The sequence below is a fragment of the Mustelus asterias genome, chromosome 8, assembly GCF_964213995.1.
Source record: "Mustelus asterias chromosome 8, sMusAst1.hap1.1, whole genome shotgun sequence".
NCBI classification, from domain to species: domain Eukaryota; kingdom Metazoa; phylum Chordata; class Chondrichthyes; order Carcharhiniformes; family Triakidae; genus Mustelus; species Mustelus asterias.
In genome coordinates, this window is record NC_135808.1 from 72,301,436 (window position 1) to 72,324,534 (window position 23,099).

General features: G+C 42.0%; 1 long non-coding RNA gene across 1 annotated transcript in view; it reads right to left on the minus strand.

Moving 5' to 3' along the window:
- The window catches only part of LOC144497901 (uncharacterized), a 76,766-nt gene that overhangs the window by 23,420 nt on the left and 30,247 nt on the right, over positions 1 to 23,099 (minus strand). The window contains exon 3 of the long non-coding RNA XR_013498573.1: positions 4,211 to 4,320. This is a non-coding gene — a long non-coding RNA (uncharacterized LOC144497901). The remainder of the gene's footprint in view (positions 1 to 4,210; positions 4,321 to 23,099) is intronic.

Sequence of the window (23,099 nt, forward strand, 5' to 3'; positions counted from 1 at the left end):
AAAGGGTGTCTCAACCCCATCCCCCTTGCAGGCATCAGGGTGACCCCTCCACCTCCCCCTCCCCACCCCCCCGACCCCGGCCACCTCCCACCACCGCCATCTCGGGGGCACTCTCCCCGCCTCTCAGACATCAGCTCTCCCCAACACACACAAAGGAAACCCCTTATATGGGGGTCATAGTGTCTATGGAGCACAGATTTATGTTTGTTTTGTATCACAGCTGCATTTAAAGGGGTGGTGTGGCAGTATTCAGGATTGGAGTAAATCAAGTATTTTAGCAAGCGAGAAATCTCGCTCTGAACTCGGATGAATGATATTGGTAATCTGCTAATAGTTTGTTCTTTCCTCAAAAAGTTAACAAACAAAAAGGAATAAATCTGCATTGATATAGATCCTCAAAATACTCCAAATGCTTCACAAACAATGAATGTTTTCAAAGTGCAGGGATGGTTGTAGGCAAATGTGGAAAGATATTTTATGCCTGACATTATCCTTAAAAACCACATTGGGAATAATAATAACATGAATATTTATGTAGTGTTAGTTAAGAGAACAGTTGTCTTCTAATAGAGTCTTGTGATCTCTAATGTCCACCTCAACAAAAGGGGGGGTGGTTGTGCAGTTGGGTTTGAATCATAACATAGCACCCAATTTTGGGAGTTTTGATTGGACAACTTTGAAAATGCGCATATAAATTGTATGTTGGCCTCTTATACAATGATGTCTCCAAACAAAGTATTTAAACTTGTCTTTATCGGATGGCACTCTTTGCAGTGATCTTTTTTGACAGTTACTAAATAGACTTCAAGAGAACTTGGATAAATTGGAGACGTGATGGATCCATCATTGATAACAACATGAGATAGGTGACATTGTGGTTCAGTCTGTTTTATTGTATGAACCATTTTTTGTGGCAGGTAAGAATTTATATAAAACTTTTCATGGAATAAGATCTTTACCAGATCCAGCTTGGGTCCTGTGTTATTTGCTGCATCCTATTTCCATAATTAGTTAGCTGATGATCTAATCATTTTCCTATATGTTGCACTGATCAATCCGTGTCATTGAGGGACAAATAATTACACTAAAGATTTTTTTTGCAATAAACACATACGAGACTTGTTCCTGAATGGATTGACAATTAAAAGGTAATGGAAAATATTAGATGTATTGCAAACAAAGCAAGTTCTTTATGGAACTAATTGTAAAGAATGATGTCTAGAATATACTTGGCTCTCTACACACCGTAGTTAACAATACCCCCTGAAGAACTGTCTCACACAACAGCTCTAAGTCTTTACTTTCAATTTATTCCAGCAAGAAACAATGTCCTATTGTTCCCAGTGATGAATGCCTGCTTTGTCGCATTTTCAAGTGCTTGCTCTTTTTAAATTCAGAAGCTTCACATGTTTTGATTTCTTAAGACAATAGATTCCATCTTCAATTCACACATTAGTTTAAATGGCAATTGTGTTAGACATTGCATTAAAACATTCATTCAACGCTGTGATAATGAGCAGTATGCTGCTGACTAATACTTCAATGTAACTGAAATTCACTTCTGTTCTTACAGGTTACTATTAACATACGTCACTGCTTAAAAGTCCCTTTTTCCCATGCCATGTCTGGGAAAGGGAATACAGGAAGAGGGAAACCACACACAAGCAATTTATTCATTTTGCCAATTTCTTTCTCCTCTTCTTTGGCAAGGTGTAAGGTGTGGGATTTTACTGCTGTCTGGTTTTGTGATACCTGTCCCAAGTGCCCATTCTGCATGTGGTGATTGGCACACTGAGTGAGTGTTTCAACCACAGAGGAAAAGACTGCTGAGGGCAATCCTGTCTTGTTCAATATCCACAATCATGGACTAACTACTAGGGTTTATTGGAAGCTGATCCAGAGTGGACAATTCTGCATAATTGGCTACTCCAGCCCCAAAAGACTAAAGCTAACTCTAACCATTACTAACCAAAACTCCATTAATGGGGATTATTCCCCGATTCCCATCTCCCCAGAGTGCTCCAGGACTATTAATGGGAAGGATTCAAGTGACCATACGACATCAACATTTAGGGCGGCACGGTGGCATAGTGGTTAGCATTGCTGCTTCGCAGCGCCAGGGACCCAGATTCAATTCTGGCCTTCGGTGACTGTCAGTTTGGAGTTTAAACATTCTCTCTGCATCTGCGTGGGTTTCCTGTGGGTGCTCCGGTTTCCTCCCACGGGTTAGGTTGATTGGCCATGATAAATTTACCCTTAGTGACAGGGGGATTAGCAATGTGATTACATTGGGATACAAAGATAGGGCCTGGGTGGGATTGTTATTAGTGCAGGCTCAATGGGCTGAATGGCCTCCTTCTGCACTGTGGGAATTGTATGGTTGTATGATCATTGCTTTATGCCATGCTACTAAACCTACTCTCACTTCTGATTACTAAGTGTGGGTCTGATCATTTAGCCTTGCAAAGCTTCGTGTTTCCTTTAATCTGGATGAAGAAATAGGTCAGCATTTGTGCCCCAAGTGATAAGTTCAAAATTGAGCTTTGTCTGTAAGTAATACTTAGCTATAAAAATAGCTTTGTCAGACCTGTTTCTGTTTTAAACATAAGAAACTTATGTTTAAAACAGGTGTCTAAAAACTCACGATAAATCCCACCAATGGATTTTTGTTTGCAAGAACTGAGATTTAATAAGAGGATGAAGCGTTCTATTTTCATGTGTGGTAAGTTTTTTTTAAATGTTCAATTCAAGGGTGAAAATGGAAAGATGTAATATAAAGAAGGTACCCTGTAATGATGCTTCAAAGGTTTTGTATATGAAAAAGCATTCCTCGTTAGTAACATATTGCACTGGAAACCAAAATACCAGATGTTGCATGATGTGCCAGATGTTTTTCTTTGAAAATTCAAGAATTTTGACAGAGTGGCAATTGGTGGCACAACTCAGGCACAAAGGCGTGGTTTTTTAGATTACTACACAGATTTAGACAACCTATAAACTGATGGCATCCTAATTTCGACAAGTGCTTGTTTCTATCTTACTTTCCTCATCTATTGCTGTTCTTTCCTGTGTTTGGGGATGCGAGTGGTTGTCATAATCGCATGGTCATGTGAGACTTCTGGGGATGGTTGTTACTGCCCTTTTATGGGTTGCCCCATACTCAGCGTTATGAGCCACTTCCAATGGTGACTATAAACCAACGATTATAAAAGCAGAAAGTGCTGGAAAGACTCAGCATGTCTGGCAATATCTGCGGTGAGAGAAACAGAGTTAACGTTTTGAATCCAATATGACTCTTCCAAAGAATCATATTGGACGCAAAATGTTAACTCTCGTCTCTCCATAGTCTTTCTGCTTTTATTTCCAATCTCCAACATCTGCAGTATTTAGATTTCTTGTTTATATGGTAGAACAAGTGAATTTTCAGCAGAAGAGCGAGAACCCCAAGGGACAACGGCTGTTTATGCTGGGGCTCCTTCAGGAAAAGGATTTGTATTTCCTTTAAGTATGCACGAGGAAGGCAACAGGAAGCTACCTCCTGTTTCTTTCCCCATTGCTCGTTGAGATTTGAAATGGGAGGCTCTTCTGAGCAACTCAAGAGGAAAGCACAAGTTGTGGAGTAATGAGCAGAGGACCTATCCTCAGCAGGTCACTACCACATCACGAGTAGGGGATTCCATTTCATTCTCATTGTTCATTGTATCTCTTTTCCCTCCACCCAACTCTTTTTTTCCCCCTCTCATTCTCACTTGTCTCTCCCCTCCCTTGCCTTTTCATCCTCTGCCCGCACCCAACCCTCACCACCTTCCAATGTCTTCTCCAGAATTGGCCTTTTTGAATCATTGGTTTTCTTCCTCTTCCTGTTCCAGGTACTGTGTTAAAAGACTTTGTATCATTTTGTCACATGTGGGGCACTATAGACGAGCAATCTGTCCTACAAATGAGCTAGTTGAGAATGATGAAGCCAAGTGTTCAGCTGAGAGCTGAATGAAGAACAAAATGATCCAGCCGTACATCCCTAAAACACGTTTGCCTCCTTTACAGTTTTCTGGACAAAATTACTTCCTGCCAGCATTGTAGCAAATTGGTGAGGATTGAAATAAAGAAACACTATGACTTACAAAGATTTACAATGAAAATCAAAACAGTCCTATCAGGTCTTTATTCAATTTACTCTGAAGGCAACTAATACGGAAGAGTAAAAACTTACATTGAAAAAAAAACCCTTTTCCATTATTTTCACAGTTGTTTACAGGCTCATTTCACTTGGTTCCGTTATCTGGTTTCATTCCACATGCAGCCTATCTTTTCCTTTGATTTCTGAAAGGAGAAATAAAGAGAAGTTTAGCAGAGGAATCGACGTTTCAGTGATTAGCACCTTTCAGCGTGTTGTATTAAAAGCATATCTGCAATTAATTTGTTTTAAAATGGCTGCAAATCTGTGTTCCCATTCCAAGTAGTCAGTGAATGCTATCAATTACTGAAAAAAATTCTGGGTGGGATTCTCCGGAGGCAGAGTCGCTTTGCCAATGGCTGCTAGCAGGACAGAGTCATAGAGATTTACAGCAATGGAAACAGGCCCTTCGGCCCAACTTGTCCCATGCTGCCCAGCTTTTACCATTTAAGCTAGTCCCAGTTGCTGGCGTTTGGCCCATATCCCTCGATACCAATCTTACACATGTAACGGTCTAAATGCTTTTTAAAAGACAAAATTGTACCCGCAGTCCCACCGATATCTACAGCGTTTTGCATGACTCGCTGGTCCTGCCACCAGGGAACCCACCGCAAGGGGGCCAGGGGTCGTCTTCGGCAGGATCAGAAGATCCCACATGTGGGGAGGGCTGAAAAATCCTGCCCTCTGTGTTACTTCAAGAACACAGTAAGAAGTTTAACAACACCAGGTTAAAGTCCAACAGGTTTATTTGGTAGCAAAAGCCACACAAGCTTTCGAGGCTCTGAGCCCCTTCTTCAGGTGAGCCCCTTCTCTCACCTGAAGAAGGGGCTCAGAGCCTCGAAAGCTTGTGTGGCTTTTGCTACCAAATAAACCTGTTGGACTTTAACCTGGTGTTGTTAAACTTCTTACTGTGTTTACCCCAGTCCAACGCCGGCATCTCCACATCATTACTTCAAGAAGCCAGGAGTGGCACATTTTTTGCACATTGGTGTTTTAGGCTTTCCTACCATTATGCTGCCCAGATATCTGATATGATCATCCTGAGATATGGCGAATAAAACTGACAATTATGATCCTAAAGTACTCAGCCAACCAGAAACAATCCTACTATATGTCTTCATGGCGGCACGGTGGCACAATGGTTAGCACTGCTGCCTCACTGTGCGAGGGACCCGGGTTCAATACCAGCCTCGGGTCACTGTCTGTGTGGAGTTTGCACATTCTCACCGTGTCTGCGTGGGTTTGCTCCGGTTTCCTCCCACAGTCCAAAGATGTACGGGTTAGGTTGATTGGCCATGCTAAATTGCCCCTTAGTGTCAGGGGGATTAGTAGCATTAATATGTGGGGTTACAGGAATAGGGTCTGGGTGGGATTGTCAGTGCAGACTCAATGGGCCGAATGGCCCTGTTCTGCACTGTAGGGATTTTAGGATTCTATTCTATGATTCGTAAGGTGGCAAGGGAACAAGAGACAGAGACTGGGCCATCTCTGCTTGCAGGATTATGTTGCATTTCCCACTATTAAATTTCCCATTCTATGTGGGAAATTTCAGACTTTTGAGTTTACCCGGACAGATATGTATTTTTTTAAGTCGAATTTTATCTTTCTACCTGATGTGAAAACTTTTCACAATTCTCTCAAAATATCCACAATAATCCTGAACCTCCCCCCACAATCACAGTCAATATTTCAACAGATATTCTAATGAGTTGCTGAGTTTTTTTATTCCTTGTTGGCTGATTGTTTCAAGTTCAGGTTTTCAGGTTTTATCAGAATTTTTAAAAAATAGCAAATGGCTCTGGTAAAAATCTTCCATGTTGTTTAGTCACACCATTTCTTTCACAAGCTTACTGAGAAACCAACTGCAGAAAGATGGTTAAAATCGATTGGTCTGTTTTTCAGGATTAAAGTAACATCTCTGTGGTTAGTTATTAGGGTGTGGCATTGTGGGCCAACGCACAGCACATGGACTGCAGTGAATCAAAAAGGCAGCTCACCACCACCTTCTCAAGGGATGGTCAATAAATGCCGGCCAGCCAGCGACGCCCATGTCCCACGAATGAATAGAAAAAAAGTCAAGGTGGTTCCACTCATTGGATTTGGATACAGGAGATGTGTTTATCCACTTTTGAAAATTGGCTGCTTATCACAGATATCAGCTCCCAACAACCAAGGCAAGTAATAGTTCGATAGGTTTAAATCAATGTGTGTTTTGTTGCTCATTGATTCATTTGGAGTTCTGGTCACCTCACTATAAGAAGGACTTGGAAGCATTGGAAAGAGTGCAAAGGAGATTTACCAGGATGCTGCCTGGTTTGGAGGGTAGGTCTTCTGAGGAAAGGTTGAGGGAACTAAGGCTTTTCTCTTCAGAGTGGAGGAGGATGAGAGGCGACTTAATAGAGGTTTATAAGATGATGAGGGGGATAGATAGAGTGGACGTTCGAGACTATTTCCTCAGGTGGATGTAGCTGTTACTAGGGGGCATAACTATAAGATTCACGGTGGGAGATATAGGAGGGATGTCCGAAGTAGGTTCTTTACTCAGAGAATGGTTGGGGTGTGGAATGGACTGCCTGCTGTGATAGTGGAGTCGGACACTTTAGGAACTTTCAAGCGGTTATTGGATAGGCACATGGAGCACACCAGAATGATAGGGAGTGGGATAGCTTGATCTTGGTTTCGGACAAAGCTCGGCACAACATTGAGGGCCGAAGGGCCTGTACTGTGCTGCACTGTTCTATGTTCTAATACTTGACGCAAATACAATTTATTCAAATAACCCTACTTGCTCGTCTATCTTGACCTGTAAGAACAAAACTGCCCTAATGCTGATATTGCTGTCTGTCAGGCTCTGTATTTTCTATCGCTATCCTATTCGCTCCCTATGCAGCCAAATCCTAACGCAGTATCTATTTGGAATTCTAATCTATGTCATATTCATTAAATCTAACCACAAAACTATTGTCCTGTTCGTCCTAAGGATGTTAGGAAACAACTACTGAAACGCTGTGATAAATTGATGGGATTAGAATCCTCCGGAACATGTTGTCACATCAATGAAAAGTCATTGTGTTAGTTTGCTTTGTTTCACAAAAGATGTTCATGACACTGTGCAGTGAAAGTTATTTTTTTCTTCTCAATATTTTTATTGAAAATATCGAGGTAGCATGATGCTGAGATCAGGATCAGAAATTCTACACTATTTTCAGTGAATGTATGGTATTACAGCCATGCAGGGTGCACGGTGGCACAATTGTTAGCACTGCCTCGCAGCACCAGGCACCTGGGTTCGATTCCTGGCATGGGTCAATGTCTCTGTGGAGTTTGCACATTCTCCCCGTATCTGTGTGGGTTTCCACCCACAGTCCAAAGATGTGCAGGTTAGGTAGATTGCCCATGGTAAGTTGCCTCTTAGTGTCCCAAGATGTGCAGGTTAGGGGGATTAGCGGGATAAATATACGGGGTTGCGGGGATAGGATAGGCGGTGGGCCTGGGTAAGAAGCTCTGTTAGAGAGTCAGTGCAGACTCAATGGCCCAAATGGCCTTCCTCTGCACTGTATGGGATCTAATGGCAGGATTTTACAGCCTAGCCCATCCCGGAAACGTAAAGTCCTGCCCGAGGTCAACAGACCTTTGCCTGCTACGATTCCCGTGTCAGGTGGGACAGTAAAATTCCGGCTGATGACTCTATGGGACTCTATGATTCAAGGGAGGGAAAGAATTGAAGTCCACAGCTTTCTTAGTTCTATCCAGTGGAGAATGTATAACTTCACCAAAGAGGATATCTTCCATGTTTAGGTTACTTTTTTCCAGACAGGAAAGGTCATAATTGTTTTCCTGCTAGGGCTCCAGTTAAAATTGTATAGGAGATCCTACTGATGTAAAAGTTGGATAGATCACAGTGGCCCCAGCCTGGTCTCAGCAAGCGCTTCCTCTACCTGCAAAATGTTGGAGCGGAACATCGCAGTCAGGCTTTGAGAAGGTAGGTATCATGCTCACTCCTAACTGCCCACCTGTCAGGTGGGTAGGAGTAAAATTCAACCCCTCCCCTTTGAGACTTTATACTGAGGATATGGATCAAAGGTCCCAATTACTCACCCTAGTGTGATTGAAGTTGCAATGCTGCACAAGGTGCAAACAAGATCTGACTGTAATGATAAATTACTGAAGCTAAGCCAGTGGTGACTCATTTTAGGAAAGGTTCAAATAGCAGAAGGCACAGCAGATGTATTCTCTGCAGACTCTTGTGCATGTGCCTGTTCCCAGAGACCTCTTTTGCTCCTTTGGAACCACGACAGCGCTCAGGTGCTGGGACTGACAGCCAAGGCAAGCTGCATGGCCTCAGGGATGTACTGGCTCCACACGGGCAGCACTCCAGAGGCACTTCAAGCAAACCCGAGACAGTGTGTCTGCAGCAAAATAAAAAACAGCAACAAGGGGCTCAGCTGCAGCCGATACCATCAAACACTGACTGTCTACAGCCCGGAGTCATTTACTAGGTGTGGGATTGCTGCAGATTGAAAATGGAGACTCGCGGAAGTTTCAAGTGTCTGTGGCTTGCTGCTTTTGATAATTTTAGACCCCCTTAGTTGATCCATTCTTAGCTAATGACATTAAACTTTTGATGGTTTCAGTTTCCAACTGTGCCTTGTCCCACTTCCTGTACTACATTAAGACAGTTACTGGTTTCAGATAACCTAAACCCTGCTACAATGATGAGAACAGATTAAAGCCATAGATTTATGAGTGGATTTAATCCAAATAGATGCGCAGCATTTACAGCTTTACAATGGGATTTCTATTTGGTCCTAAAGTGAAAAGCAGGGTTAGAAAGGCGAGAAGTATAATGATTTTCTAAGGGTACAGACATAGCTGCACTCTTTCCACTATTCCTTAGATTTGATTTACGAGCCTCACAATGCACCGTGACTTACTTTTGAAAATGATGAATGACACCAAAACAAAAAAAAAAGAAATTGTTGAGAAGAAATAATCAGTTGGTGACACAAATAGGATCACTCTCTCGCCTAGATTGTTTAAAACAAAATTAAGCAACCAATCTCCTTTAGAAGGAGCATGTCTGGATAATTCTGCCTTGGTTCAAGTAGCTCTCAGATAGAATTGGAAGGAACAATTTTAAGGTTGCCAAAAAGCAATAAGTCAATGAGAATGGCCAATGTCTGAACATTCTGGACAGGAGAGAGGCAATAGAGATGTTCTAGCTGCAGTTTAAGTCACAGGGGACACTGCTGAGAACAGTCTCTGTGGGTTTCGGCAAGCTTGCTCCTTTACCAATGATGCAGAATGAAAGTCCAAATTAATTTATCCACTTTTCCCCAATGTGTTAAGTATGTAATTCAGCTGAGAGATGTTCTTGTTACAGAAATACTGCCACTCAGTGAATTCCCTTTCAAGATACTGTACTCGATACTGTTGTACACCGTTACTCAGTGAATTCCATTGGCAACAGCAGAATTCATTGACTATTATCGACAGTTGAACCAAGAGGAAATAGCAACAATGCAAAAAATTGGGACAGTCATTGAACTGAAATCTGCTTTAATGGATACTCTTCCGCATCAGCTATCACCTGAGACTGTTTTAGGAACTGAACCATATCTGGGAAACCCAAGTTTCTTGTTGCCATATCTAAGAAGAATTGGCTCCCTTTCATTGAATGATAGAGATGATGAAATGCGGCAGAGAACCTAAGAGTGCAGGGACGATCAATTCTGCTGCTACAGTTGGTGTCGCATTCACTGCAACTGAGAAGATTAAGGGCTGATGTAATCAAAGTGCTCAAGACAATGAGCTGTGGAAGGTTACTTCCGGGAGTTGGTGATTCAGCATGGAGCAGTTTTTAAATTAGGATTAGTATTCAAAGCAAAAACAGGAAGGGTAAAAACATTTTTTCATGTAATGACTTATTAGCATATAAAAAGCACTATAGATACTGAGGCAATCACAACATTTAGGAAGGAATTGGATAAATACTTCTTATGAGTTTCTGGGGAAAGAATAAAAATAAGTTTTGGGTAATTAGCTGCATTATACAACACACTGGGCTGAGTGATAGGCATCCGTACTTTAATTTCTGATTCCTTTCTGAAAGCATTGGTGGCGAAATTGCAGTGCGCAGCAGAAGTGGATGAATCTGTATCAGATTCCTTTGTTCAAAAGTTCAATTAGAATATCTGTTAAACTAGGTGATGTATTAATCTCCGGGTTCATTTTTTTGGGACAGCTAGATATTTGTTCTGCAAGAGTAGATCATAGGATCCCTACAGTGCAGAAGTGGCCTTTTGGCCCATCGAATCTGCACCAACCCCCTGACAGAGCAATTTACCAGGCCTTCTATCCCGCCCATCCTGTTAACCCCACACATTTCCCATGGCCAATCCACCTAATCTGCACATCTTTGATCTGAGGGAGGAAACTGGAGCACCCGGAGGAATCCCACGCAGACACGGGGAGAACATGCAAATTCCGCACAGACAGCTACCCAAGGCCAGAATTGAACCTGGGTCCCTAGCGCTGTGAGGCAGCAATACTGTGCCACTGTGTCTCCCAGATCACCTGGGAGAATGTATTTTGTGTTAATGTAAAGTGCACAACGTTGGTCTTGTAGGACCTATATTCAAATCTATTCGAGACTAAAAGCCTCCTCTCTAAGCTTACTCTTGTAAGAGATAAGTTTGGTTAGTCTTGAGCACTCCCAGTGTGCAGGAGTCCACAACACAAAGATGCCTCTGATTTAAAATTAAAGGCATTGTCATTGAATTAGATTTGAAGATAGTTGGAAATAGGACACAACATGAAATATTTATGTAGCAGAGCTGAAGGTAGTTGGTGCTGAGGAACACCTCTGTGATGAAGGGTAGAGTTTTGTTAACTGAATTAAACCTAACCCAGGAGTGGAATTAGCTTAACATTGGCAATGGGTGTCTCAAACAGGATCCCCATGCTACAGGAGAGAGGAGTGTATATTTGTACACCCATTGATTATTGTCAGAAAGGCAGTACAGTCCTGTCTCTTATTCAGCAGTTTGGGTCAGGTTCTGGTGCATAATGAAAATGTTCAAAGCAGCAAATTGGTAGTTTATCAGACAAACATTTTTTTAACAAGCAAAGATAGGAATTTAAAAATAGCTCTAGGTCAGTTACTATAGTTCAGGGCCATAATTACGCTTAGTATTGGTCATTTATGCTGATGGATTGGTAGTTACATGATGATAATGTGGACTTTTAAAGGAACATTATGTAGAAGAGTTTTTTATTGAGTATTGTATATATCATGGCAAGCTGTGGAACATGACTTGTACTCCACTGTGAGGCTAACTACATTTCGCCTACAAAAAATACATTTTATTTCATAGTGAATGAATAGACCTTTGACTACAGAAATTAAGGTACTTTCTGAAACTTGTATTCTCTTATTTCCCCCCTGTTCTGAGCCTCTATGTTGCTTTGGACCAGGAGTCATGAGAATCAGTGAGTCCTGTCTGAGCCCTGACTAATGGGAATATAATATCTGATATCTAATGGGAACCATGCAGAGGGGAAAAAAAAGGTTTCACGTTGAAGCTTTTGTTGTGTGTTCAAAGGTTGGGATATGGCCCCAATGTAACAGCCTCGCCGGAAAACTGGCAAAGCTCTCCACACATGCGTATGGTTGGATTACAGCCACAAGTAGCAACCAGGCACCACGCAATGAATCAAAAGCCTAACTACTGTGCTACTGGCACGTTGTGCTGGGATTGCCTCACTTCATTGGGAGAGTTGTTGGCTAGCCTTAACATCTAGAAATAGCCCATCCTCAAATTACCTCCTGGCCACTGGCGTACACTGCTGCCACAATGGATCTTTTCTGAAGGTTTAAACCATTGTCATATGAATTCTCCCACAGGTTAAGCCAAAGTGATTACAGCACTTCACATCTGTATCATTGGTTGAGCCAGCCAAAAGGCCCTCCCCGCTGAATATCAGAGAACACAGCAAATACTTGAGTTAATAATAACTATGAAAATTCAACATATTAATATTTTGTAGTATCTACAGCAAAAGTCAGGCCATTCAGCCCATCAGAATTACACAGATGCATAATGCTCCACTCGGTTCCTCTCCCACTTTATCTCACCACATTTTGGGAAAATATTTGTTCCCAAACATTCGCTTTCTTTAAAGTTTATTTCTTTTGTGTCACAAGTAAGCTTACATCAACACTACAATGAAATTACTGTGAAAATCCCCTAGTCGCCAGCCACATTCCAGCGCCTGTTCAGATACACTGAGGGAGAATTTAGCATGGCCAATGCACCTGACCAGCATGTCTTTCAGTCTGTGGGAGGAAACCAGAGCACCCACGCAGACACAAGGAGAATGTGCAGACCTCACACAGACAGTGACCCAAGCCAGGAATTGAACCAGAGTCCCTGGCATTGTCCTTGGCATTGTAACACTGTGCCACCATGCCGCTTGTGCAAATGAAGAACAATTTTCTGTGTGTACTCAGACATGGTGCACACCATTCCAATCACTCTGTAAGTGTTTGCTCCTGTATAATAAATAGATGCAAGTTAAGCCTCCATCAGTTTTAGCACTTGGTGCAACTTGATGAGGACTTGTCTACCTCTCTGCAATTTTGATTTGGATTGGTTTTATCTCTCCCTCTGGAGTTTGTTTTTAATCTGCTGGCAGACTAAACTTCCTCACACATCTAAATTAGACAGATTGTATGACTGATGACTTTGTGCATCTTAGTTCAGCCTTATTCACATTTTAATATATTTAATGATGTGCAGGAGAGCCTGGGCTGCTGAGAGAATGTGAAGATCGTTGACTGAATTGATGCAGTCTAATTGTTAACAATGGTGAGAAATTCAAATCCCAGGAACCAAGTTCTAGTCAGAATAAGTAAGCAACTCAGGCAGAATTACTTGTCAAGTTCCCACAGAAAGCTGTTGAAATAAATGATATATATTGTACATGGATTCAAGATTAGATTTATATATTTTTTAATTCTTTCATGTGGGCGTTGCCGGCTGGGCCAGCATTTGTTGTCCATCCCTAATTGCCCTTGAAATGAAAGGCTTGCTGGGCCATTTCAGAGGGCAGTTAAGAGTCAACAACATTGCTGTGGGTCTGGAGTCACATGTAAGCCAGACCATGTAAGGATGGCAGATTTCCTTCCCTAAAGGGCATTAGTAAACCAGATGGGTTTATTTTACAACATTCTACAATGGTTTCACGATCATCATTTAGATTCTTAATTCCAGATTGTTTTGTAATTCCACCATCTGCTGCAGTGGGATTTGAACCTGGGTCCCCAGAACATTACCTTGGGTCTCTGGACTAGCAATCCAACTACTGTACCACCACCTCCCTGTTTGGCGAAGGAAGGTGTGGGAGTGTTTGATGCCAAGGCAGATACATGAAGGATTGTAATTTTTTTTGAAATAAAACAGGTTTGATTGACCATAAAGATCATTCTCTGTTCCTGAAAGTTTCTGGGGATTTATCTCTGGGCAGATCCTCTGTCTGGTCTATTTAGAGGGAGAGTGATGTGGGCCGGCTGTGCCACTTCTCTGGGAACTCCATAGGGCTACTGCCAAAGTTCCTGCATAGAAGTGGGAGAACTCTGACGGTAATTCACTCCCTTGCATTACAAAATTATAAGAGCTTCATTCCAATTCTTGATGGGACGTCACTGTATTCAGTCTAATTTCTGTCTTTACTAAGAAGAGTGCTTTCTAAAAAGCAACTCTCTTACTCACCCTTGATGCTGCACATATTGGGGAAATATTCCCTGGGAGACAGATTGTTGGCCTGTGTTCAAATGCAACATTGAGGTCCTGCTTTCTTGCCGGAAATTTGCAGATCCACACTCTCTTGTATGTCACGCACTGGGATAGTAGATAGAAGATTTGTAAATGTGCATCGGTTTTTTTGAGAACAGGGATAGGGCTGCATGAGTGACAAGACCAATGCAACACCAAACTACGAAGGAATAGAAAATCAAATGAGACAGAATAAGAAAAAGATCTTCAATTGGGTTAAACAAACCTCAGATCAGGCTGTAAGGAGGTAAATAATTTTGAGTTACCAAGAAAACAAAGAGAACTGTAGCCTTTGGCAGCTTTTATCAAAGATATTGTAATTAAGTATCAAGGTGAAGTGTGGTTGACAATAGGTAAAAATGTAATGTTCTGCATTCTTCTAATCCTCTGCCATTTTGACATGATTTTGCATAAATAATAGAAAACGTGAATGGAAAAAACACATAATGATGAAACCTTTTGTTTGCTAAGGTCACCTTTGTAATCGTCTTTTACAAGGCTTTTAAACATTCTTTTAAACTTCTGGTGTTTATTTCTGTCTAAGAGGCCAGGGAGGTGACTTGTTCCAGGAAATCGGTTCAGGGATGACTCTTCTCCTGACTATCCCATTCTTGTGTGCAAGGTATCTGATCTCTGCTTAGTAACGGCTCAGAAGAGATCAGCAGTTCATCGAAGTGGGAATTGGACTTGCATGCCTTTGCTGTGTAGACACTGCAGCGTGATGTATTGCTGTTCTGTCCATGCCCTTTGGGTTCTTAATCCTTTTCTGACACCCAGAGTTAGCATTATTAGTGGCTGGGGCGGTAGCTGTAACCTCCTCCAGCCCTGAAACCCTCCAAGAAGCTTTGGTTTGGTTTGGCCACGTGTATACTCCCAACTTCCCTTTGCCCCACCATTGGCAGCCATGTTTTCAGACATCAGATTCCCTCCCTAAACAATGAGCCTCTCTGTCTCCTCCTTTAAAGACCCTCTTTAAAGCCTACCTCTTCGATTAGCTTTTGGTCACTTGCCCTAATGCCTTCTGCTCTGACTGAATGTCAACTTGTGTCTGATTATTTTCATTCAGTTTCTTTGCTACATTTAGCTCCGTTAAAGGTGCAACATAAGTGTAAGTTGTTGTTGGATAGTACATATGTATTATGACCAGTTGGGCTTTCCTTTTCACATAGGAACGTCCGGTAGTAATTTTTGAGTGAAGAAAAGGTTTTCCTCACAGTGCCTTCTGTAAATCTTCTATTATCACTCAACAGCCACAGAAATATTCACCCCCCACCCCTTCCATTTTGGATGGGTTAGAATTTCAGCATTGCATTGCAGAACCATCCCACCAGAAACATATGTTTCAATCATTCCTCATCCAGATTATGGGAGGAAGTGTATCATGTGTGCACAGTGATGCTTGAGACATATGGAAACCTGACTCCTTAATGGAATATAAAGTTAAAACAGAATGGAGGAATGGGCAGACAAAGGGGGGAATTGATTTATGTATGATGGAGTTACAATATAAAAATGTATGGTTTACATAGATTTGAAAATGTACTAAAATATAATTATTGAGCTATCCCGGAACATCAGGAACTTATTTGAAAACAAGATGAATAACTTTAAGGTTCTATTTCTTGAGATGGAATCAATTTCCTTCTCAGTGTTTTTATCTTTCTTGAGTCCTTGAACCGAAACCTCTTGCTCTGGGATTTCTGTTACTCTCCCATCAAATTAGAACAGGAGATCCTTGCACGATCCATTTGGTCTGCTAAATAAGAGGGTGGCACTGACTACACGTTGAGCTCCTCCACAGCAACTGTTGGTGCCGCTCCGTCGCTGTTCAGCGTACGATGCTGACAGATTGGAATGGGTGGCTTATCAGACTTATTCCCTTTCTGGAAGAATAAAGCTCACCACAGCTGTGCCTCAGAGTGTTGGAAACAAGCAGAAATAGTTCTATTGGTGCTCAGGGCTGTGCTCAGGGCTGCGCACCAAGACTTGCATCCATCTGTTAGCAGTCAGGCAATTAGGTGGCCCCATGTGTCTATACTCTACTTTGAGTATGGCAAATTGTATTAATTATTCCAAGAGTAAGTGCAAGTGAGGTGCAATTAGACATGGACGGGGACACCTAACAGGTGAATCTTTTTTGTTGCACATATTATGACAGCAAATATTCAGTTCTATCCAAGTCGATGGAACTGAAGATCCGGCAGGTTGGATAACGGGTGACCAATACAATATTGCCGCTTCCATGACTTAGCCAAAGTCCAATTTCACTTCTTAGCTTTTGAGAAACAAATCTATCATTGGATGTGCTGTCAAGTAACGCTGCTTATTATTTGCCAGGATCTGTCACAGAGTTGAGCTGACTTTATTTTGCTAAATTCTTATTTAAAAAAGTGGGGCTTGCCAACTGGGGTATATAACTATCAATCAGTCAAGACTTGTGGAAAACACACTTCCCAGACACATTTGGGGGCAATGCAGAATTGGCAGCCCACTTCATATGCTAATGATCTGTCCAATTTGGTCAATTAAATGTGCATCCTCTGGGGAGGAAGGGGGCGGGGCGGGGGAGGTTGTGTTATGGAGAGATGCACTGCGATGGGGCAGTAATGTCTTGAGCTTGATCTTGTCTTCCATTTTCAAAGTGTGACTGTTTAGATACGCAAGGATACAAATGTGTCTCATTACCTATCAGCAAGAGTCAATGTTAGGAAAACCAAAACCGAATCTTTGAGACTGGAAGCTTTGGTTAGTATTTTCCGCTTTTTATTTGATTTCCTTGGGTGCCTCTACTCTCCCAGCTGATGCACTTTTTGTGCTTTGTACAGTGGTAGGGAGGGTTGTTCCACAAATCTCTGAAAAACTGGCTGAGGTTCAGGCATTATCATCCATTCGTAAGACTTTTTTGAACCTTCGAAGTAGAAGGTGGTCATTTGTGACATTTCTTGGGTTAAGGAGAAAAATGCGCTCTGCAGGTGTGAAACTGAAGTGATTCAGTTATCTCAGTTTTCCAGGTGAGGCAAGACTAAAGCATTGCATTCTCACAAGGCAATGTTTGAAATTCTAGGCCACTTGGAACAAAAAGGTGAAATGTTTCGCTGGCTACTGAAGGAATGTTAATTACACATCGACATCAGTATTAACATACAGAAAACATACTGTGTATACAGTACATCCAAAAAAACTGTCTCCTAGATCTAATACTGTTATTATCACAGACCCCTGGCCATGTTACACTTGAATGAAACAGGGCAGACATGTTTAGACATTCATCGCTCTGGAATGAAACGATTCAGACGCAGTCATTGTATTTAGTCAGAATGCAGACTTTTCTTACAATGAAGTCTGACAGCAGGGAAGGCACTGAATTCTGCCAGCTGCTGGCTGATGGTGATGTTTGATAACTGGTTGCAATTGTGTCAGAGAGATTTTAAGCATTTTGATTTCCCTCCATAGTCCAGTGAAAACAAGGTTTTGGGAGATTTTTATTATCATTCATGCAGCGTGCAGATAATAAGATGCCAGTTGCTAATATCAGTCACAGAAGTCATTTCAAAACCCAAAGCCCACTTTGCTGCTATTTATTTTCAGCTGCAGAGCCTTGTCTTGTGGCATGGTCTGTATGACGTGCTACCAATGAGTACAGTCTTCCTGCCTTTAGCTCATCCATCAAAGACGATCTACAATTATAATAGCGAGTGAACTACCAATAAATTCCAATACAGAGTTATTCTTTTTCCACACACAACTCGAGCTTTGACAGATGTTGTGCACTTGAATTGAAATGTGTTTCCCTGGTAAGTTTCTTCTAGGAGTTAACTTTCACAATGCAACCAAAGTAAGTCTTCAACTTGCTCCTGGTAAAAGTGTTGAAGTACGTTATGTCCGGTGTGTATTATTAAATTGTGTAGGGCACATGTAATTGAGAGCATAAAGCAGCTTTTTCCTTGTGACGTCTTTGATTTATATTGCAAAAGCCATTGATGTGTTCTTAAACGGTGACCTTGGTGTTTTAATGTCGCAAGGAAGCAGAAAGGTAATTATATTACAAGTTGATCAGGTAGCACTGAAACCTCATTGTTCTCCGGTAACTCTCAGCATATTGACCATCAGTCACTGGGGTTTATTGGAGTCTTGTACCTTTTATAAATCTTATATTTGAGAATATAACCCAGTAAATGTTCTACAGCTTCTGCAGATTGATTACATTAGGAAGACCAGAAATGATGTGACATGGTGAACAGGGCAAAAACAAGTACCTATTATTTCCCTTAGAGGAGAATAGCAAATTGATTTCTGCATTGCCAATCTGCTCACTGGGCATTCCGAGCAACGTGATTTCAGATCGCAAGGTTGTCACTGGAAGCCACACTTTAGGAAGGACCTCAAGCTTAATCATGACAGCAGTGCCAGAGACTAACCTAAGCTGCGATGCAAGCCGTTGAATATTGAGCATCATCAAAATTCAGCAGGACATGGTACTGAGAAAGGTGAGACAAAGACTGGGGCTGGAATTTTACCGGCATGCCCACCCGAGGCTCGTAAGATCACGCCTGAGGCCAACGGAGAATGCCATTCTGCGAGCCTCAGGGCGGAATCGGGGTGGATATGCCAGTAAAATCAGGGCCCTGGAGTGTGACAGGATGGTTTGTGGGACCAGCAGGATTGCATTTAACTTGAGGCCAGTTAGTTACTAAAGGCTTCCAATCTCTTGCGGCTAAGAAATTCGGTGCCTGCCCACAAAGGGTGGGGGAGATGTTTACCTCCGGCCACTGCCCCCCCCCCCAACCTTTTCTCTGGACTGTTGTGTTTGCTTGAGACAAACTTAGCAATCTTGCACAGGACTAGTAAACTAAACATGGGTTCAATTTATTTGGAAATGTAGCACAGGATTGCTCAGCAGACAGATTTACTACAAAGATTCAACAGCTATTGTTAACATGAAAGTACAGCTGCAACTCCTTCACACCACATGCTATTGGCTAAACCAAGAGCTCCTCTGAACAATGTCTGATGCTCATTTGGGTTGCATCATAGCTACTTACTCATCACAACATGGGACAAATGAAGCTCTGCCGCTTGTCCCTCTATTTAAAGAGACTGTTTCATTTTTTTCCCTCAAAAATGTGACTTATTTTTTCAGGGTTCATGTCAGAACCCTTTCTTCAACGCTTAATGAAGTGCTTTTGAAGGCTGCCACTGCTTTTCTCTCAATGTTCTCCAATGCTGTGGCAATTTCCTTCTGAACCAGGAAAATGGAAGTTCTTAACCTATGGATTGCCCAACTTGGCTCTACCTGCTTTGGTGTCGGTGATCCACCCGGAATGATAAATGTTCAGAATTGGCTAGAAACTAAAGTATCCAGTCCCTGCAATTGTCATGGAATCCTACAGTGCAGAAGGAGGCCATTCGGCCCATCGAGTCTGTGCCAACCACAATCCCACCCAGGACCTATCCCCATAACCTCATGCATTTACCCTAGCAAGTCCCCCTGACACTAAGGGGCAATTTAACATGGCCAATTCACCTAACCCGCATATCTTTGGACTGTGGGAGGAAACCGGAGCACCCAGAGGAAACCCACGCAGACACGGGGAGAACGTGCAGACTCCACACAGGCAATGACCCAAGCCGGGAACCGAACCCGGGTCCATAGCACTGTGAGGCATCAGTGCCATCCACTGTGCCACCGTGCCGCCCGTTATAGATCCATTAGACTCGCATCAGGGACACAATACACATCTGTTGGTGCTCTAAAGGAAATTTGGGGTAAATTAGTCATGTGCTTGATATATCAATCATCCCATTTTGTTTCAAGGAATAAACATACTAATGAGAGAAATCCACCCAATTGCATGTTGTGTGCATATCGCTTACACATTTTGGCATTAGAAATGAATCTACTAACTTGAATTCCAGACGATTCGCCATGGCCTTTTCAATTTAATATCATTAATCAAGTTATGGAAGGAAGGGCAGAAACAAAACAAACCATTGCCACCCTGAATTTGCTGAGAAGCAAGCTCATTTTTCAAAAGAAATAATACAATACCGAGGAAAGTACTTCCCGCTAAATTCACTCCAAATACAAAGATTTCCCAAGTTGTTGATTTGGTGCTGAATGTCGGCCTAAAATGGAGATTCAATGTTCACCAGGAAAATTCTGGCAAGCACCATCAGTAGTTTTGATTTCTCTCAAGTGCTTCCATTCCTGGAAGGGACTGTGGCTTTGAAGGAAATCGTTATGTTGAGCAGAGGTTTGGAGGGAAATCCATTCATTAAGTTCAATGCACAAGGAATTGAGTTGCCGATGTGACCAGCAACTCTCCACAATACCAGAACTTAAATGACCCTGCTTCTGCAGCATGGAGGAGAATTAAAACTGGATGAAGATCACTATTCTGACAATGGGTATGAAATGTTGTCATTGCTAATGGTTTGAAGGTTTTACACAGGGGTTGTAAGACTGCAAGTTGCCACTTGTGTCATCTCCAAACTCTGTCTGGCCTAACAATTCCCAATCCAACTTCCACAAAACTATAAAGCTTTGGAATTTCAGGGAATTTCAGGGACTGTAGAATCTTAAAAATTTCTCCCCTGTTGTGACAATTGTCTTATGTCATAACAATGTAGTCTACCTACCCAGTTTTATTCTTTATAGTTTTTTTCCTCTATTTTCCATTTTGTGACACTTTCATTCGTCACATTGTTCACATAAACAATGAATTCCTAAACCTAAAAAGAAATTCCTTCATGAGTCATAGATTTTTATTCAATTACGTGAGGGCAAAATACGTTCCCCAACACACAGCCACCATTACACTTCTGAGCTGAGTGCTATATACCAGATAAAACAAAAATGCATCATGTTGCATATAAAGTTGATTCAATCCTCTCTTTCTCCAGAACATTCCACCCTTCTACAAGTAGAATAACATATCCTACTGAGCCTTTGAACATCCTGGACTCCAGGAATTATATTCTCCTAGAAAGTAACTGGGCGAAGTATGCATTACATTTGTTCATCGGCATCCAAAGACTAAAATTTCGAGGAGTCGTCACAGCCTTAGCTGGGGAACTGGTCAAGAGTCACCATACAACTATCTTGCCTCCCTCCCTCCTCCTGTCTCCTCAAGCTTACAAAGAAAACTATTTGTTGGGGTTTGTTCATATCCCAGCCCCGATGTCCAATGGTCTGCGAGCATCTTTCCAATAAGACTTGACTATGGATCATCCAATTTTAAACAGCTTTTTCCTTGCAACCTGCACAGACACCTTGACTGGGAAAAGTGCAAGAAGTGGCTTAGCAAACAGATTGCGGAAATAAACAGGAGAAAAAGAAGTGAAACAGAATAGCAAGAAGGAATAGAGAATGGGAAAATTACAATAGATAAGTGAGGAAAAGGTAAGGAAAATGGGTGTGCACATGGGGCTTATTTCTGATGCACTAATTCCGCAATGCTTTTTATTTTGACACTGCTGTTACATGGGAAATGGACAAATGAAGACGTACGAGATGGCCACTGCTGAAAGGAGAGAAGGAAGTGAAGTCCTTTTGAAAGGATGAATGAGTAAGTTGTCAGTGACATAACTATGTGAAATGAAAGGGAGAGGGAAATACAGAGACCAATTCTATTTGGAGGAGGGAGACAGTAAAAGAAACACAAATCCTTTTGCATCAACAAGAGACTGGTACTCCTATCTAGTTACGTGTAGGGTTTGAACCTGAGGCAAAGTGAACGATCAGACACTTTAGCAGAGGGAATGGGTTAGAGAGAGAGATCCTTCTAGAAGGCTCCATCGCTGTTGGAAGCAGAAAAATTGCTTGCTGACCCATATAATTTTAAATCTATGCCACGGGGAAATTCACAAGCAATATTTTGGAAAGATGCCGTGGGTTCATTTTTTAAAGAATTCCTCAGACCTCTTCAAAGGAAATGTAAAATTACTCGCCTGCAATTGAAATAAGACTTACGCAGCGCTGCGATATTGGCTCAAAGAGAAAAAAAAAAGTTTCCATTCCGCTGAGATACCTTGGATATTTTATTCGTTGAAGGCAGCTGAGGAGCTTGAACAGAAGATGAGAGGGTTGTTGCTGCACAGACAGACTGTAATGAGAGACTGGAGAATATGCTGAGGTTTTATTGTGACTGCGAAACATCTGCAAGTCTGTAATTTAAATACCATTATTAGGACAACAGAGTAGAAGGACACAAGCCTCGTAGTGGGATGACAGGGCCTGCAGCCCTCACTTAGATATCTGATCAAATTGGTGCCTGTGATTTTTACAGCAAGTTAAATAGATATTGTTGTCGCGGTGTCTGCTGTTCTGTCACTGAATAATTATGTCTGTCAGATAATGAAGAGTTATTTTAAGAGATCATCACATGCACCCGGTTTTCTTTGCGTCTCTTTACACTGTAAATTATTTCTCTTGTGACATCTCCTTGATTAGTTTAGATCATACTGACCAAACTAAGATTATAAACTAGGTGCAAATCGTTTCTTTCCAATTTTAGATCAGCAATGCACTGCTTTATCAACTCTGTTTCTTTCTAGCTATGTTACCAATGACACACATGGGTGAAAATGCGATCATCCCACTTACCAGATTTTTCCTGTTAAACTGAACACCACCATTTTATTGGATTACTTAAATTATTCTTGTCCTCGTATCGCTTTAGGGTATTTGTTTATTTGACACCATTTTATATTAGCTATCCCTTCAGCATTAGAATCACAGGGACAAGAAGGGATAAGGGTAGCACGGTGGCACAGTGGTTAGCACTGCTGCCTCACAGCGCCAGGGACCTGGGTTCAATTCCGGCCTCAGGTCACTGTCTGTGTGGAGTTTGCACGTTCTCCCCATGTCTCCGTGGATTTCCTCTGGGTGCTCCGGTTTCCTCCCACATTCCAAAGATGTACGGGTTAGCTGGATTGGCCACGCTAAATTGCTCCTTAGTGTCAGGAGGATTAGCAGGGTGAATAAGTAGGGTTGTGGGGATGGAGCCTCGGTGGGATTGTGGTCGGTGCAGTCTCGATGGGCCAAATGGCCTCCTTCTGCACTGTAGGGATTCAAATAGATCATGGCT